Source organism: Petaurus breviceps, unplaced genomic scaffold (assembly GCF_028583685.1).
Source record: "Petaurus breviceps papuanus isolate PSGF00001 unplaced genomic scaffold, PetGlider_PUasm1.0 80, whole genome shotgun sequence".
NCBI classification, from domain to species: domain Eukaryota; kingdom Metazoa; phylum Chordata; class Mammalia; order Diprotodontia; family Petauridae; genus Petaurus; species Petaurus breviceps.
This window is the reverse complement of record NW_027186540.1, coordinates 14014606-14020276: the sequence shown is the minus strand read 5'-3', so window position 1 is coordinate 14020276 and position 5671 is coordinate 14014606. Positions and strand designations below refer to the sequence as shown.

Sequence of the window (5671 nt, the reverse complement as noted above, 5' to 3'; positions counted from 1 at the left end):
GAGAGAGAGAGAGAGAGAGAGAGAGAGATTCCTTTCATAACTGCCCTCAGTTGCCTTTGTCCTGTTGATTGGAAGGCTGGAGAGGGCATAGCAAAAACTCTTCCCAATGCCTCCCTTTATAGAAGGCTCAGAATTCCCAACCATCTCTTCATTTACCACCAGGTGCTCCATTTCTTTTCTGTTTCACCATTACCATGCCTCAGTACCGGATAGTCTAAGGAAATACCTCTCTGCCATGGTTAACCTCCTCTCATTTTTATCTGCCCCCATTAGACTGTAGGATCTTTAAGGGGAGGGAATATCTTTTTCATTTTGTTTATTTTTAGCTTTCAACATTCATTTTCAAAAGATTTTAAGTTACAAATTTTCTTCCCATCTTTCCCCTATCCACCACCACAAAATAGCAATCCTACTGAATACCCCTTCCCCCAATCTGCTCTCTCTTATATCCTCCCCCACCCCCCTCTGACTTTCTAGTAGGGCAAGATGGATTCCTATATCCCAGTGCCTGTATATCTTATTTCCCAGTTGCATGCAATAATAATAATATATTTTAAACATTTGATTAAAAAACTTTGAATTCCAGATTTTTTCCCTTCTTCCCTTATCATCCACTCCTACTGGGAAGATAAGTAGTTCACTATAGGTTGTACATGTGTAGTTATGCAAAACGTTTCCATAGTAGATATATTATGAAAGACTGACTTTATTACCCTCCATCCTATCCTGCCCCCCCTTATTATATTTTCCATTTTGACCCTGTCCCTTTTCAAAAGTGTGTGCTTCTAACTACCCTCCCCCCCCCAATCTTCCCTCTCTTCTATCATCCCCCCCTCTTATCCACTTCCCCCTTACTTTCCTGTGGGGTAAGATACCCAGTATAATATGTATGTTACTCCCTACTTAAGCCAAATGAGAGAGTAAGATTGACCCATTCCCTTTTGCCTTCCTGTTCTTCCCCTCCATTGTAATAGCTTTCTCTTGCTTCCTTTATATGAGATAATTTACCCTATTCTGTCTCTCCCTATCTCCTCTCATTATATTCCTCTCTCTCCTCTTAATTTTATATTTTAGATATGGGATGATTCCCTTCATATTCAACTGATCCAATGCCCTCTGTCTAGGTATACATTTACACATATATACACACACTTACGTATGTATTTATACACACATGTATCCACCTATATAAACATATATATGTATATATGCATACAAACACACACACACACATATTCCCTTCCACTATCCTCATACTGAGAAAGGTCTCATGAGTTATAATTATCATTTTTCCATGTAGGAACGTAAATAGTTCAACTTTAATAAGTTCCTTATGATTTCTTTTCCCTTTTTACCTTCTCATGCTTCTCTTGCTTTTTGTATTTTTGAATGTCATATTTTCTATTAAACTCTGGTTTTTTCATCAAGAATGCTTGAAAATTCTGTATTTCATTGAATGACCATATTTTCCCCTGAAACATGATACTCAGTTTTGATGGGTAGGTGATTCTTGGTTTTAATCCTAGCTCCTTTGACCTACAGAATATCATATTCCAAGCCCTTTGATCCCATAATGTAGAAGCTGCTAGATCTTGTGTTGTCCTGATTGTGTTTCCACAAGATTCAAATTGTTTCTTCCTAATTACTTGTAACATTTTCTTCTTGACCTGGGAACTCGGGAATTTGTCTATAATATTCTTAGGAGTTTTCTTTTTGGGATCTTTTTCAAAAGATGAGTGGTGAATTCTTTCTTTTTTTTTGGTGAATTCTTTCAATTTCTATTTTGCCCTCTGGTTCTAAAATATCAGGGCCATTTTCCTTGAAAATTTCTTGAAGAATGATTTCTAGCTTTTTTTTTTGATCATGGCTTTCAGGTAGTCCAATAATTTTTAGATTATCTCTCCTGGATCTATTTTCCAGGTCACTCATTTTTCTAATGAGATATTTCACATTGCCTTCTATTTTTTCATTTGTTTGGATCTGTTTAATAGTATGTTGATTTCTCATAAAGTCGTTAGCTTCCATTTGCTCCACTCTAATTCTGAAGGAATTATTCTTTTCAGTGAGTTTTTAAAATTCCTTTTCCTTTGGCAAATTTGGCTTTTTAAAGCATTCTTCTCATTGGCTTTTTGGGCTTCTTTTGCCATTTGAGTTAGTCTATTTTTAAGGTGTTATTTTCTTCAGTCAGGTTGCTGATTCTCTTTTCATGATTTCCTTGCATCATTCTCATTTCTCTTCCCAATTTTTCCTCTTCTTCTCTTACTTGATTTTCAAAATCCTTCTTGAGCTCCTCCATGGCCTGTAACCAATTCATATTTGTCTTGGAAGCTCTTGATGCAGGAGTTCTGACTTTGTTGTATTCCTCCCAATTCAGACTTTGATTCTTTTTGTCCCCAAAAAAGGAATATAAGGTTTGATTGCTGTGCTTGCTTTGCTTCCTCTGCTTGCTTATGTTGCCAATCAATTACTTGCTTTTTAAGCTCTTTGCCACAGCAGAACTCTGCCTCCAGAGAGGAGTGCTTTGTCCCAAATTGCTGGATTTTGCAGCTGCCAGAGCTATTAGGAAGGCACTCTCTCTACAGCCCCCACAAACTCTGTCCCACTGGCCACACATACCTAGGATCTCTTCCCTAGACAACAATCCAGATTCAAGCATGTCAAAGCAAGAGCGATTATCCTCTGAATGGTCACTTGTTCCTCTACTATCTGCAGGCCAGGAGCTCTGGAGGCAGCCACATGGGACAGCAGCTGCAGCCACTGCACGTCTGCTACCTCTCACCCTGGGGGCAGGGGCTGGACTGTGTCCTTCCTTTCCAACAGAGTTTCTGATTGTCCTTTTACTTGCTCTTTGGCATTCATGGGTTGGGGAGTCTGGAAACAGCCACAGCTGCTGGTGATTCACTCTCCTGAAGTCTGCTCTGGCAGCTGCTGGTTTGGGCTGCCCAGAGGCCAAAACCACATGGCTCACATGGGACTGCTTTCTGCTCTCAGCACACTGTGATGAACCCTTCCTGTTGGCCTGCTGGGCTGCCTTCAGCAGGAAGTTTGTTTCTCTCTGTTACTTTGTGGGTTCTGTAGTTCTAAATTTGTGTAGAGTCATATTTTATAGGTATCTGAGATGGTTGTTGTGGGAGCTCATGGAATTTCCTGCTACTATGCCACCATCTTGGCTCTGCCTTCTGGGAGGTTTTTTTTTTTTAAAGTGTATGCCCAATATGTAGAACAGTGCCTAGCCTATAGTATGCCTTTAATAAATATTTATTGTATTATATTATTGTATTGTACAGGTAGACACAGAAAGACAGGTTATAGAAGAGAAAGTAAATGATTACATGAAAAGATTTTACATGTATAAAATCTGTACATATATGGTAAAGGAAAACATTTACTGTAGAAACAACAACCTTGCATCAAATATCAAATAAGTGACATTCCAAATATATATGGGTGTGTGTGTGTGTGTGTGTGTGTGTGTGTATATATATATATATATATGAAAAAAGTTTCTAGAATCGTTGATAATGAAATAAAAATTTAAAAACTCTGACGTTTCATCTCACAACCAGCAAACAGATAAAATAACAAAAGATGGAAATAGTCCATGTTGGAGGAGTTGCTTAAAGACAGACAAGCTAAAATGTGTTAACTAAAATGGTCTGTGCAGTTATGACCATCTCCAATAGTCTAGGTCTGTTGAGTTCCACTTGATTCTCTACAGTCAGTTTGGCATAGTAAATACAACACTGGACTTGGAGTTAAGAAGACCTCAGTTTCAATTCCACCCTAGACAACTACTAGTAGGGGAACACTGTGTAACTTAACAATAAAATGAATCCACATGGCATTTTAAATGTTATTTTACTTAATTTAGTTTTATCTCTTTCAAACTCAGTTTTCTCATCTGTAACATAGTGATAGCAATAGTATTTACCTCAGACAGTTGTTTTTAATATTAAATAAAATAATATATAAAGTACTTTGCAAACCTTGAATTACTATATTAATAGTCACCTTTATTACAGCTTTGGTTTTTTTTTTTTTTTTGCTTTTTGGAGGGAGGAAGGCAGGGCAACTGGGGTTAAGTGACTTGCCCAAGGTCACATGGCTAGTAAGTGTTAAGTGTCTGAATCTGGATTTGAACTCAGGTCCTCCTGATTCCAGGACCAGTGCTCTATTCACTGTGCCACCTAGCTGCCCCAATTACAGCTTCTTTTTACCTCAAACTCATTAAGAATTGAAGGAGTTTAACTCTTAAAGCCTAGGAAAGCCACTTCCCCTTTTTACCCGTCAGGAGTAATTGGACTAAAAGATTCCAGTGCCCCTTACACCAAATCCTTTCATGATACTTTAAGATTATTTTTTTGAGGAAGGGTGGGTAGGAAGTTTGACTTCAAGCACTCTTTCATTCTTCTTTTCAAAAGTGTATTTTCTGTAGGTATTACAACTGTGTCTCACCTGCCAGTGATTGGATTTGGGACATATTTATTTCTTCTGACCATCCACTTCACTTAGTATGTGACTCTGTTGTGTCCTATGGCTTCACTCTAAAAGGTGGTGACTTTACCTATCTATATATCTGCTTGTCCTGATCATAATTTGTAGCACTTCTGTGAGGGTGTATTTTTTTAAGCTTTAAAAGTTAAATAGAGGAATTCCTATTTAATCCTAGAACAATGGGGAGCCACTGGAGTTTGTTGAGGTGAGGAATGACATGCTTAGATGAGCATCTGAATGAAGATGATAGCTTTTCTTCATTTATTCTATGCTCCATCTAAACTAGGCTCCTACAACATTTTCCATTCTCACCCTACCCTTTTAAGCCTTTGCAAGAGTTGTCCTTCAGGCCTAGAATTATCTTTCCTCACAATTCTTTTTTTTTTTTTTTGGAGGGCAATTGGAGTTGTGACTTGCCCAAGCTCACATGGCTAGTTTTTGTGTTAAGTGTCTGAGGCCATATTTGAGCTCAGATCCTCCTGACTCCATGGCTGGTGCTCTATTCACTGCACCACCTAGCTGCCCCTTTCTTCACAATTCTTGATATTTGTAATTCTTTTCTTCTTCCCAGGACCAGTTTAGCTATCATTGTCTCCAAGTCTTCCTTCATCTTAATTCTACCTGGAATAAGTTATCTCTCCCTCCTTCAGTCTCTCATACCATTCCAACCTCTTCTATACACACACACACACACACACACACACACACACACACAGTCATATCTTACTTATCTGTTAGACTACAAAGTCCTTGAAGGTAGGGGACTGTCTCACTTCATCTTTATATCTCTAATACATAGTAAGCTCTTTAAAATATTTATAAAATGAATAATAGGCATGACATAAACAAGCCTTTAATAATACCAAATATTTTTGTTTTATTAACTATGATATCTCAAATAGTATAATACACTAAGGAGCATACTGTAATAGTGAATACCCTGACTGACACTGCCTTAAGGCTAGGAGTATTAAAATTTATCCCTCCCTCAGCTTTTCCAGTACCCATAAGGGGTTTCTAGACTCTCTCCCATTGGCTTTAGCCCCCACTGATGGTATTCCCCAATTTTAGAGAGTATCTTGTATGGCAGTTCTATTTGTCACTTAACAGTTGGATTAGGTTGGATTAGCTTTTATAAAGGGATATTTACTTCAAAGGAAAAGAAAGAACATATAAA

The 5671-nt window shown here is 37.9% G+C and overlaps 1 long non-coding RNA gene across 1 annotated transcript in view; it reads left to right on the top strand.

The window, feature by feature from the left end:
• The window catches only part of LOC138175949 (uncharacterized), a 62934-nt gene that overhangs the window by 43674 nt on the left and 13589 nt on the right, over positions 1-5671 (top strand). The window lies entirely within an intron of this gene.